The sequence below is a fragment of the Prionailurus bengalensis genome, chromosome E2 (genome assembly GCF_016509475.1).
Source record: "Prionailurus bengalensis isolate Pbe53 chromosome E2, Fcat_Pben_1.1_paternal_pri, whole genome shotgun sequence".
NCBI classification, from domain to species: Eukaryota; Metazoa; Chordata; class Mammalia; order Carnivora; family Felidae; genus Prionailurus; species Prionailurus bengalensis.
In genome coordinates this window covers 12,848,697-12,861,403 of record NC_057352.1, presented here as the reverse complement: position 1 = coordinate 12,861,403, position 12,707 = coordinate 12,848,697, and the positions used below count along the sequence as shown (strand labels likewise).

At 42.1% G+C, this 12,707-nt stretch overlaps 1 pseudogene; it reads right to left on the bottom strand.

Annotated features, from left to right (window-relative positions):
* Positions 1-4,124: 4,124 nt before the first annotated feature.
* Positions 4,125-5,676, bottom strand: LOC122495285 (annotated as a pseudogene).
* Between the last annotated feature and the right edge of the window lie 7,031 nt (positions 5,677-12,707).

The window sequence follows — 12,707 nt, the reverse complement described above, 5'->3', positions numbered from 1 at the left end:
GAGTCTCAGCCCCACCTCTAGATGCCTACTAGAGCACTGTCTGGATGTCCTCAACTACCTGGTGTTTGCGTGTCCGCAGTTCCTGTTGAATGTCTTAGAATGTTTTCCAGGATCTTCTGTTGTATTCCGTAAGCTTGCATGCACCTTTCCATTTCTGTGTACATATGCAAATATCTGGCCTCTCAAATGATCCCCCTGACACACCTCCACCAAAGTTGGTTTCCTTAAGCAGGTTGGTAAATGTGCCATCAACTATCTCCCCAAAGTGGACAAAATTCCCCAATTTTCCTACATCTAGGAATTGGTGCAGTCTGGAAATCTGCTCATCTAACAACCATTACTAACTGATCTGTTAACTACAAGCAGGCTTTGTCAGCAAAATAATTGAGCAACAGTATTCCTTATCTTATTCAAAATGATTTCATTGGTCAAACATGCTATGATTATAATGTTTTTTTAAATGTCATCGCCTAGATAGTGTGCAATACCACATGTGACCAATCTTTATGTTCTGCATAAACGTTTTTTCCATAAGTTGTCAGAATTGTGGAGCTTTGCCCTGGAGCCCACATCGCCGCTTCGCCAAAAATGGACTCATGTACATTGTGTGCCTATATTTTCTTCTATTTTCACAGAGATGCTGCCTGCAGCATCAATGTATAGTTTCCTCATATCCGATCTTATTTATTTTTTTTTTTTGTTGTTTTTTACAGCTCAGCAGTGTTAAGTATAGTTATTCATGTGGTTGTGCAACCGATCTCCTGGGCTTTTGTATCTTGCAAAACTGAAACTCTAGACCTTGTCTTTGGAGCCACTTTGGTCCTGATGAGTATGTGCCACATTAGTATGTCCCTAGATTGGGGGGAGGGGTTGCCTGAGGATTGCCACATTAAGTGTACAATACAGTATTGTCACAATGTCCTACAGCAGATTTCTAGAACTTACTCGTCTTCCATTGGGATGAGATGAAACTATACCTGTTGAATAGCATCTCCCTCAGCCCCCTCCCCTCAGCCCCTGGCAACCACCATTCTACTTTGTTCCTATGAATTAATTTGAATGGAAATTCAATACCTCATCTTAAGTGGAATCATTAATATTTGTCTTTTTGTGACTGGCTTATTTCATTTAGCCTGTTTTCAGGGTTCCTCCACGTTGTAGCACGTATCAGAATTTCCTTCCTTTTTAAGGTTGAATAACATTCTATTGCTTTTTTAATGCTTATTTATTTATTTGTTTATTTATTTATTTATTTAAGTGTTGATTTATTTTTGAAAGAGAGATGCAGGTGTGAGTGGGGGAGGGGCAGAGAGAGAGAGGGAGACACAGAATCCGAAACAGGCTCCAGGCTCTGAGCTGTCAGCACAGAGCCCGACCTGGGGCTCAAACCCATAAACCATGAGATCATGACCTCAGCTGAAGTTGGATGTTTCACCGACTCAGCCACCCAGGCTCCCCGAATAACCTTCCATTGTATGTATATACCACGTTCTGTTCATGCATGCATCTGTCCGTGTCCACCCAGATTGTTTCAGCCTCTTGGCTATCATTGTGCATAATGCTGCCGCGAACACGGGCGTACAAACGTCTGTTGGGGACCCTGCTTTGAACGCCGTTGGGTATATAATAAATCAGATCGTGGCTTTGAGTAATGCGCACTATCGTGCCCTCACTTTCGTAGTTTCAAATATGTGATCAATGTTGCCAGTCTTTGCATGGCTGTTTGGGAGACAAGACACCGAGACAGAGGTCAGTGCTCAGGACCTTGGGACCAACAATCGTGGAAGGGAGGTGAAGGAGCAGGACTGGACAGAGGGAGAAGTTGAGCTGTAATTCATTCTCAACAAAGTCTAGGTCCACCCCAGGGGAACTCTCAGTAGCTGAGGTAATCCCCGTGGGAACAGCCACTGAGAGAGGCAAGGCCTTCATTCCTGAACAGGTCTTAGAAATCCTGTTTCTGGGGCGCCTGGGTGGCGCAGTCGGTTAAGCGTCCGACTTCAGCCAGGCCACGATCTCGCGGTCCGTGAGTTCGAGCCCCGCGTCAGGCTCTGGGCTGATGGCTCAGAGCCTGGAGCCAGTTTCCGATTCTGTGTCTCCCTCTCTCTCTGCCCCTCCCCCATTCATGCTCTGTCTCTCTCTGTCCCCAAAATAAATAAACGTTGAAAAAAAAATTAAAAAAAAAAAGAAATCCTGTTTCTGTCTACCACTATGTCCTTCAAAAGTTAAAATTTTTTACTTAAAGTGAATAATTTAAATTTTTTTATTTTTTATGCTTATTTATTTATTTTAAGAGAGAGAGAGAGAGAGAGAGAGAGAGGGAGAGGTGGAGAGAGGGAAAGAGGAAGTCCCAAGCAGGCTCTGCCCTGTCAGTGCAGAGCCCCATGCAGGGCTCAAACTCAAAAACCGTGAGATCATAGCTTGAGCCGAGATCAAGAATCAGATGCTGAACCGACTGAGCCACCCAGGCACCCCTTAAGGTGAATAATTTTTAAGAGCTTAAGGGTGTAATATTCAAACATATTAAAATTATTAAATTTTATTTAATATTTTAAGACCAATATTAAAATTGACATTTTAAGAACTTAAACTTAGGAGTCTAATATCTGAATTAGATGGTTGGATTGGCAAAAAGCATACTAATGAAAGGATTTTTCATTTTCCCCCTTCCATTCATTTCTTGAAATTTTTCCTTCACGGTTTGTATAAGGGTAGGAGATAAATTCATGTCAATCATTAATAACTTTGCATTTAGCTACATTTTGCTGAAATAGCTGCTGTGGAAATTTTTTTTCTCCCTGCCACCTTATTTTTTTTTTTTTTTGCAAAAATGTATTCTGTGATCCAATTAGTTTTATGATAGCTTTCCATTTTCCAGTCGTGATTATTTTTTCCTTCTTGATAGATGTCAAATAGGGTTGATATTTTACCATAGAATCTTAACATCTTAAAATAATATGTAGATGACAAGTCGGTAAACTTAATAATAGTTAATTTCTATACTGATGAAATTGTTAAAGCAATAATAAACAACTGCTATAATAATATAATTAACAGACTGTTGAGCAATACTCTTCAATTTCCACCCACAAACATTCTTTGTGGATTACTAAGGGTAAATTGGGTATTAATTATTATATAGTGATTCATGCCAAGTGAAAGGATGTGTGGACTTAAATTTGGAACTCAATAATTCTAGTCTGGTATGGCAAATAATTAGCAAACATGAACTGCAGTATGAAATGCTGAACGCGGCCAAGGCTCAGCCACCAAGGGGGATTTTTTTTTTCTCATTAAACTTTTGTTTTAATGGCTCTCAAAATTCTGTGACAGATTTTTGGTTCAATTGCTTCCACTAAAAAGTACTGATTTTAGGGGCGCCTGGGTGGCGCAGTCAGTTAAGCGTCCGACTTCAGCCAGGTCACCATCTCGCAGTCCGTGAGTTCGAGCCCCGCGTCAGGCTCTGGGCTGATGGCTCGGAGCCTGGAGCCTGTTTCCGATTCTGTGTCTCCCTCTCTCTCTGCCCCTCCCCCGTTCATGCTCTCTCTCTGTCCCAAAAATAAATTAAAAAAAAAAAAAAAGTTGAAAAAAAAAGTACTGATTTTAAAAACAAATAACTTGGGGAGACTGGGTGGCTCAGTTGGGTTAAGCATCTGACCTCAGCTCAGGTCATGATCTCACAGTTCATGGGTTCAAGATCTGCATCGGGCTCTGTGCTGACAGCTTGGAGCCTGGAGCCTCCTTCGGATTCTGTGTCTCCCTGTCTCTCTGCCCCTCCCCCGTTCACTCTCTGTCTCTCAAAAATGAATAAACGTTAAAAAAATTTTAAAAAACCTAATACCTTAAAACTGCCACACACACACAAACCCACGCACGCATAAATGACCCACAAAACATTCTCCTTTCCTTCTGAAGGTTTTACGATGCATTGTTATCATTAACCAGTCTTTTTTCCCTAAGTTTCTTTACTTATTTTGAGAGAGAGAGAGAGAGAGAGAGAGAGAGAGAGAGAGAGAGAGAGAGAGAGAGAGAGAGAGAGAGAGTCCCAAACAGGCTCTGCACTGCCAGCACAGGGCCTGATTCGGGGCTCGAACTCAGAAACTGAGATCATGACCTGAGCTGAAACTAAGAGTTAGACGCTTACCCACCTGAGCCACCCAGGTGCCCCTCATTAACCAACGTCTTACTATCAAGCTTAAAAGACCAACTGACACAAACAGTTTTGAGACCATTTTTCCACCACTGATTAAGACTGGGGCGGCAGTTATTGGGGATTCCATTCATTTAGCCTTCTGAGCCTTCTGGCCAGGCTCGGTGACCTTGCCAGCCCCAGCTGCCTTCTTGTCCACTGCTTTGATGACCTCCACAGCAACCATCTGTCTCACGTCACTAACAGCAAAAACCGCCCGCCGGGAGGATAGTCAGAGACGCTCTCAACACACATAGGCTTGCCAGGAGCCTTATCAACGAAGGCAGCATCACCAGATTTCAAGAACTCGGGGCCATCTTCCAACTTTTTTCCAGAATGACGATCAATCTTCTCTTTCAGCTCAGCAAACTTGTGAGCAACGTGGGCCGTGTGACCGTTCAGCACAGGTGCATATCCGGCACTGATGTGGTCCGGATGGTTCAGGATAATCACCTGAGCTGTGAAGCCAGCTGCTGCCGTCGATGGGTCACGTCTGCTGTCACCAGCCACACTGCCGTGACGAACATCTTTAACAGATTTGTTCTTGACCCTGAAGCCCACGCTGTCCTCAGGAAGAGCCTCGCTCAAAGCTTCATGGTGCATTTCAACAGACTTTACTTCAGTTGTAACCTTGACTGGAGCAAAGGTGACCACCATGCTGGGTTTAAGAGCACCGGTCTCCGCTCGGCCCACAGGGACAGTACCGATACCATCAGTTATGTGGACATCCTGGAGGGGCAGACGCCAGGGCTTGTCAGTTGGACGAGTAGGTGGCAGAATGCAATCCAGAGCCTCAAGCAGTGTGGTTCCCCTGGCATTGCCATCTTTGCGGGTGACTTTCCATCTCTTGAACCAAGGCCTGTGAGCAACTGGGCTCCAGCTCATTGTCACCATTCCAACCCCAAATTGGCAAACATGCAACTGTGCTGGGGTTGTAGCCAATTTTCTTAATATAGGTGCTGACTTCCTCAACAATTTCCCCGTATCTCTTCTGGCTGTAGGCTGGCTCAGTGGAACCCATGTTGTCAACACCAACAATTAGTTGTTTCACGCCCAGTGTGTAAGCCAGAAGAAGGGCATGCTCATGGATGGGTCTGCCCATTCTTGGAGATGCCTGCTTCAAATTCGCCACCAGCAGCAGCAATCAGGACAGCACAGCCAGCCCTAGAAGTGCCTGTAATTATGTTTTTGATAAGGTCTCTGTGTTCTGGGGCATCAGTGATGATCACATAATACTTGCTGGTCTCAAATTGCCACAGGGAATTATCAATGGTGATAACCACGTTCGTGTTCAGCTTTCAGTTTATCCAAGACCCGGGCATACGTCAAGGAACCTTTCCCATCTCAGCAGCCTCCTTCTCAAAATTTTCAATAGTTCTTTTATCAGTCCCATCACATCTGTAGATCAGATGCCCAGCAGTGGTAGGCTTGCTCAAATCTACGTGTCCAATGACATGATATGAGCCTTTTCCTTTCCTGTTTCGGTTTAGGTTTAGTGGTGGTTTTCATACCTGCGTTCTGGTGGCAAAACCACTATGGAAAAAAGGGGATTAAAAAAAAATGCTCTGCACGTCAGGTGAAAAGCAAATCCTTGTTCAGAAGCACAGGCTATTTTAGATTATATGAGATCAACAATGTCTTTCCATTTTCTTTCTTTTTTTGTGAGTATTTAAAAAAATTTTGTTTTTATTAATTTATTTTTATTCTTTTTTGAGGTGTAATTGACATACATTATATTAGTTGCAGGTGTAAAACATAATGATTCAATATTTTTATATATTGCGGGGCACCTGGGTGGGTTGTATGGTTAAGCATCTGACTCTTGACTTCGGCTCAGGTCATGATCTCATGGTTCTTGAGTTCAAGCCCCACATCAGGCTCCACACTGACAACTTGGAGCCTGCTTGGGATTCTCTCTCTCCCTCTTTCTTTGCCCCTCCCTTGCTGTCTCTCTCAAAATAAATAAATAAACTTAAAAAATATTTGTATGTATTGCAAAACGATCACCAGAAATCCAGTTTACATGTGTCACCATACAAGGTCTTTCCTTTTTTTTTTTTTTTTTGAGAGAGAGCGAGACAGAGAGAGAGAACGAATTGGGGAAAGGGGCGGAGGGAGAGGAAGAGAGAATCTTAAGCAGGCTCCATGCCCATTGTGGAGCCTGACACAGGGCTTGATTTCATGACCCTGAGATCATGACCTGAGCCACCCAGGTGCTCCAAGGTCCTTCCATTTTCAAGCTGATTTCTCCTAAGTGGTAGCTACCAACCATGTTGGACCAAGACACTTTGCTGCCATCTGCTGGAGTATGATTGCAATAAATTATAATTTACTTTGCAGTCAGCAAAAGAATAACAAAATACACAAATATTTACCAAAAAATGGTTTCAAAATAATTAAGATGTCTGTGATGTGAATGGCACCTCTTGAAGTATAAGGCTCTTGTACAGTGTCCAACATGAACAACTGTACATGGTGACTGTGGAAAGCCACACACAAGTGGGACAGGTGTTGGGGGAGAATTGACTGATAACAAAGTGGAAGACAGTCAGAAGGCTTCTAGGAAGAGATCCATAGCCAGGAGTAGCAGGACTTGGAAATTAGATAAGAGTGAATTTTAGGACCATCTAAAGGTGTGTTTGGGGTTAGAGGTAGGCAATCAAAGTGGAAGGAATTATTGGAAGGTGATCAGGTGTGTGACAAGAGATGCAGGCTCTACTCTGCATTTATTGTGTCCTTAAGAGAATCCTTCCTCTTCCCTGAGTTCTTTTTCTCCCTTTGGATGTGGGAGAGGGCAGGAGTTGCTGCATTCTAGGAGCCCTGCCCTCTTTGACCCTCCAGGATCTTCAGGAATGGGTCAGGATGAGGGGTGGAGTCACAGGTTCTCCTTGCAGGAGCAGAGATGGCTGAACTTGAGGGGGGACTTGGTCATGTTCTGGCCACACCAGTGTATACACCCACCCCCAGTCTGCACTGGTGTGTGGAGGGACCAGAGGATCTCAGGTGAATGCTAGGAGGAACCCTCAGAAGAGTCTCCTTTACCCCTGGATTCCTCCGTTTGTATCCACAACCTTCTGGATATGCCAAGCTCCCTCTATATTCCAAACTTCTCTGCCTTTTCCAAGGATCTCCATTGCTTACCCTTTCTCGGCCCTTCCACCTCTCCCCCATCATAGATTCCCTTACTCCCCTTGTGCCCCTTCCCCCTACCACAGCTTTCTTCCCCCTACCTCTGTCTCAGTTCTTTTTTTTTTTTTAATTTTTTTTCAACGTTTATTTATTTTTGGGACAGAGAGAGACAGAGCATGAACGGGGGAGGGGCAGAGAGAGAGGGAGACACAGAATCGGAAACAGGCTCCAGGCTCTTGAGCCATCGGCCCAGAGCCCGACGCGGGGCTCGAACTCACGGACCGTGAGATCGTGTCTGTCTCAGTTCTAGAACTATTTCCCCAGCCTTGCTTCCACTCCCACCCCTTTTTTTCCACCTCTTTCTTTTTGCTTTTCCCAAACTTCCCACTCTCTCCAAGCTGACCTTCCAGCCCCCCTCTTCCCCTGCCTGTCATTTCCTGGCCCTTCTTTCCTGGGTCCATTCCACTGCCCCCACCTGAGGTTGCCAGATGAAATACAGGATGCTAATTTAAATCTGAGTTTCTGGTAAACAGCAGATAATTTATAGTATAAGTATGTCCCAAATATTTTACGGTGCATACTTATACTATTTATCTGAAACTCAAATTTTATTAGGTGTCCTGTATTTTTATTTGCTCTATCTCACAAATCTACTCTTGTCTCTCTGTCCCCAACTTCCGTGGCCATGTTCACGCCACCCAGACTGGTCTCCTTGAAGACCCTGCAGCTCTCAGGCAGGCAGTCCAGTGCTCCTCCCCAAAGCCCCCAACTCCATCCAGCTTATTAGCTCCTCACCAGCCACTCTGGGCGTCCTCACAACCCAGCAACGAAAGGGTTATCACCAGACAATGCAGGGGACCTGCAGGACATTGCACAGCTCTGTGGCCGGTATTGGTTCTGTTTGGTTGTACTAGGGCATATTCATTGTTATGTGGTTTATTCCACTGATACGTTTGTTTATCGTTAGGTCTTTACCATACTGACTTAATTAGCGTAGCTTTAGAATAAGTCTTGAAATAAAGCGGTATAAGTTCTCCTTTTTCTTCAAGACTGTCAGGGCTGGGGTGCCTCAACAGTTGGTTGAGCGTGCCACTTCAGCCCAGGTCACGATCTCACGGTTCATGTGTCTGAGCCCCTCGTCAGTCTCTGTGCTGACAACTCAGAGCCTGGAGCCTGCTTTGGAGTCTGTGTCTCCCTCTCTCTCTCCCCCTCCCCTGCTCACACTCTGTGCCTCTCTCTCTCTCTCTCTCTCAAAAATAAATAAACACTAAAAAAAAAAAAAAAAACAACAAAGACTGTCAGAGTTATTCTGAGACTTTCCATATATATTTTAGAATTATCAACTTATATTTTTAAAAGCTAGCTGGGATTTTTATTGGAATTGTGTTGAATCTATAGATTCCTTTGGAGAGAGTTGACGGGCTAACAGTGCAGAGTCTCCAGTCCATGAGTATGATATATCTCCCTATGTATTTGTCTTCAATTTTTCAAAGCCAGCATTTTATAGCATTTACTGTAGGCCTTGCCTATCTCCCTTTATATTTATTTCTAGATAATTTAGTTTTAATGTTTTTCAATTGGATTATAATTGACATACAATATTATATTAGTTTCAGGTGTGCAAGTCAGCGATTCCATAGTTTTATATATTCTGAAATGATTACCACACTATTTCAACTTACCCTCTGTCACCAAATTTATTATTATCAACTGTATTTTCTGTGCCATATATTACATTCCCCTTATTTATTTTGTAACTGGAAGTTAAAAAAATTTTTTTTAATGTTTGTTTTTGAGAGAGAGAGAGAGAGAGACAGAGCATGAGCAGGGGAGGGGCAGAGAGAGAGAGAGAGAGGGAAGGAGACACAGAATCTGAAGCAGGCTCCAGGCTCTGAGCTGCCAGCACAGAGCCCACTACGGGGCTCGAACTCACAGACCTGAGCCAAAGTCAGATGCTCCACTGATTGAGCCACCCAGGTGTCCCTATAACTGGGAGTTTTTACCTCTTCATCTCTTTTATGTATTTCCCTTGTTCCCCCGCCCTCTGGCAACCCCCAATTTGTTCTCTGTATCTATGAATCTGTTTCTGTTTTGTTTGTTTTGTTTAAAAAAATTTTTTTTTCAACGTTTATTTATTTTTGGGACAGAGAGAGACAGAGCATGAACGGGGGAGGGGCAGAGAGAGAGGGAGACACAGAATCGGAAACAGGCTCCAGGCTCTGAGCCATCAGCCCAGAGCCTGACGCGGGGCTCGAACTCACGGACCGCGAGATGGTGACCTGGCTGAAGTCGGACGCTCAACCGACTGCGCCACCCAGGCGCCCCTGTTTTGTTTTTAGATTCCACATGTAAGTGAAATCATACGGTATTTGTCTTTCTCTGTCTTACTTATTTCACTTACCCTACTACCCTTTAGTTCCATCCATGTTGTCGCAAATGGCAAGATTTCATTCACTTTTTTTTACAGTTGAGTAATATTCTGTTGTATATACACACCACATCTTCTTTATCTGTTCATCTATAAATGGCCACTTAAATGCTTCCATATCTTCACTACTGTAAATAGTGCTGCAGTTAACTTAGGGTTGCAATTTAGTGTCTTTGTTTTCTTCAGATAAATACCCAGAAATGGAATCGCTGGATTATGTGGCAATTCTTTTTTTTTTTTATTGTATGTATGGTAATTCTATTTTTAATTTTTTGAGGAAGCTTCATACTGTTTTCCATAGTGGCTGCACCAATTTACATTAATTTGCTATCCCTACCAATAGTGTACGAGGGTTCCCTTTTTTCCACATCGTTGCCACCACTTGCTACTTCTTGTCTTTTTGATAATAGCCATCCTGACAGGGGTGAGGTCGTATCTTATTGTGGTTTTGATTTGCATTTCCCTGAGGGTGAGTGATGTTGAGCATCTTTGGATGTATCTGTTGGCCATCTGTATGTCTTCTCTGGAACAATGTCTATTCAGGTCCTTCACCCATTTTTAACCAGGTTGTTTGGTTTTTGTTATTGAGTTATATAAGTTATTTATATATTTTGAGTATCAGCTCCTTATTGGGTATGTCATTTGCCAGTATCTTCTCCCGTTTCGTAGGTTGCTTTTTCATTTTGTCGATGGTTTCCTTCATATGCAAAAGCGTTTTGGTTTGATGCAGTCCCATTTGTTTATTTTTGCTTTTGTTGTGTTTCCATGAGGAAACATATCCAAAAAAATATTGCTTAGACTGATGTTAAAGAGCTTACTGTGTATGTTTTCTTCTACGAGTTTTATGGTTTCAGGTCTTAAATTTAAGTGTTTAATCCATTTTCAATTTATTTTGGTATATAGTATTAGACAGCGGTCTGGTTTCATTCTTTTTGGATGTAGTGGTCCAGGTTTCCCCAACACCATTTATTTTTATTTATTTTTTTAAAAATTTTTTTTCAACGTTTATTTATTTTTGGGACAGAGAGAGACAGAGCATGAACGGGGGAGGGGCAGAGAGAGAGGGAGACACAGAATCGGAAACAGGCTCCAGGCTCTGAGCCATCAGCCCAGAGCCTGACGCTGGGCTCGAACTCCCGGACCGCGAGATCGTGACCCGGCTGAAGTCGGACACTTAACCGACTGCGCCACCCAGGCGCCCCCCCAACACCATTTATTGAAGAGACCATTCCCCTGTACCCCCCACATTGTATGTTCTTGCTCAATTTGTCATAGATTAATTGGCCAGATAAGTGTGGATTTATTTCTGGGCTCTCTATTCTGATCCATTGATCTATGTGTCTGTTTTTGTGCCAGCACCACACTGTTTGAATTACTATAGCTTTGTAGTATAGTTTGATCAGGGCATGGGATATCTCCATCTTTGTTCTTTCTCAAGATCGCTTTGGCCGTTCAGGGTCTTTTGTGGTTCCATACAGATTTTAGGATTATTTGTTCTAGTTCTGTGAAAAATGCCATTGGTATTTTGATAGAAATTGCATTGAATCTGTAGGTTGCTTTCAATAGTATGGACATTTTAACAATATCAATTCTTCTCATCTATGAACATGGTATATCTTCTCATTTATTTGTGTTGTTTTCAATTTCTTTCATCAATGTCTTATATTTTCAAGGTACAGGTCTTCCACCTCCTTGGTTAAATTTATTCCTAGGTATTTTTTTTGATACAATTGTAAATGGCATTGTATATATGCCATTTTGATAGTTCATTATTAGTATACAGAAATGAAGCATATTTCTGTATATTAATTTTTTATCCTGCAACTTTACTGAATTCATTTGTGATTTTTCTTTTTTTTAAAGTTTAGTTATTTATTTTGAGAGAGAGAAGGAGAGAGAGCATGAGAGAAGGAGGGGCAGAGAGAGAGAGAGAGAGAGAGAGAGAGAGAATCTCAAGCTGACAGTGCAGAGCCTGAAGTGGGTTTGATCTCATGAACAATGAGATCACGACCTGAGCTGAAATCAAGAGTTGGATGGTTAAGCCACTCAGACACCCCTTCATTTATTATTTGTAATAGGGTTTTATTTTGTGGAGTCTTTTGGGTTTTCTATATATAGTATCATGTCATCTGCAAATAGTGATAATTTTACTTCCTTTCCAATCCGGATGCCTTTTATGTCTTTTTCTTGCCTAATTGTGGCTAGGACTTCCAATACTGTGTTGAATTAAAGTGGTGAGAGGGTCTTCCTTATCTTGTTTTTCTTAGAGAAAAAACTTTCAGCTCTTCACCACTGAGTATAATGTTAGTTGTGGGTTTGTCATCTATAGCCTTTATTATGGTGAGGTATGTTTATTCTAAACCCACTTTTTTTTGAGAATTTTTAGTATAAATGGATGTTGAATTTTGTCACATGGTTTTTCTGTATCTATGGAGATGTTCATATGATTTTTTTCTTTCATTTTGTTAACGTGGTGTATCGTATCAATTGATTTGTGGATATTAAACCATTCTTGCATCCCTGGAATAAATCCCACCTGGTCATGGTGTATGATCCTTTTAATGTATTGTTGAATTCAGGTTGCTAATATCTTGCTGAAGATTTTTACATCTATGTTCATCAGGGATATTGGCCTTTAATTTTTTTTTTTTTTTGGCTTTGGTATCAAGATAATGCTGGCTTTGTAAAATGAGTTTGGAAGTATTTCATCTTATTCAACTTTTTTTGGAATAATTTGAGAAGAATGGGTATTAATTTTTCTTTCTTTCTTTCTTTCTTTCTTTCTTTCTTTCTTTCTTTCTTTCTTTCTTTCTTTCTATCCTTTTCCTTCCTTAAATGAAATTTATTGTTAAATTGGTTTCCATACAACACCCAGTGCTCATCCCAACAGGTGCCCTCTTCAGTACCCATCACCCAGCTTCCCCTCCCTCCCACCCCCCATCAACCCTCAGATTGTTCTCAGTT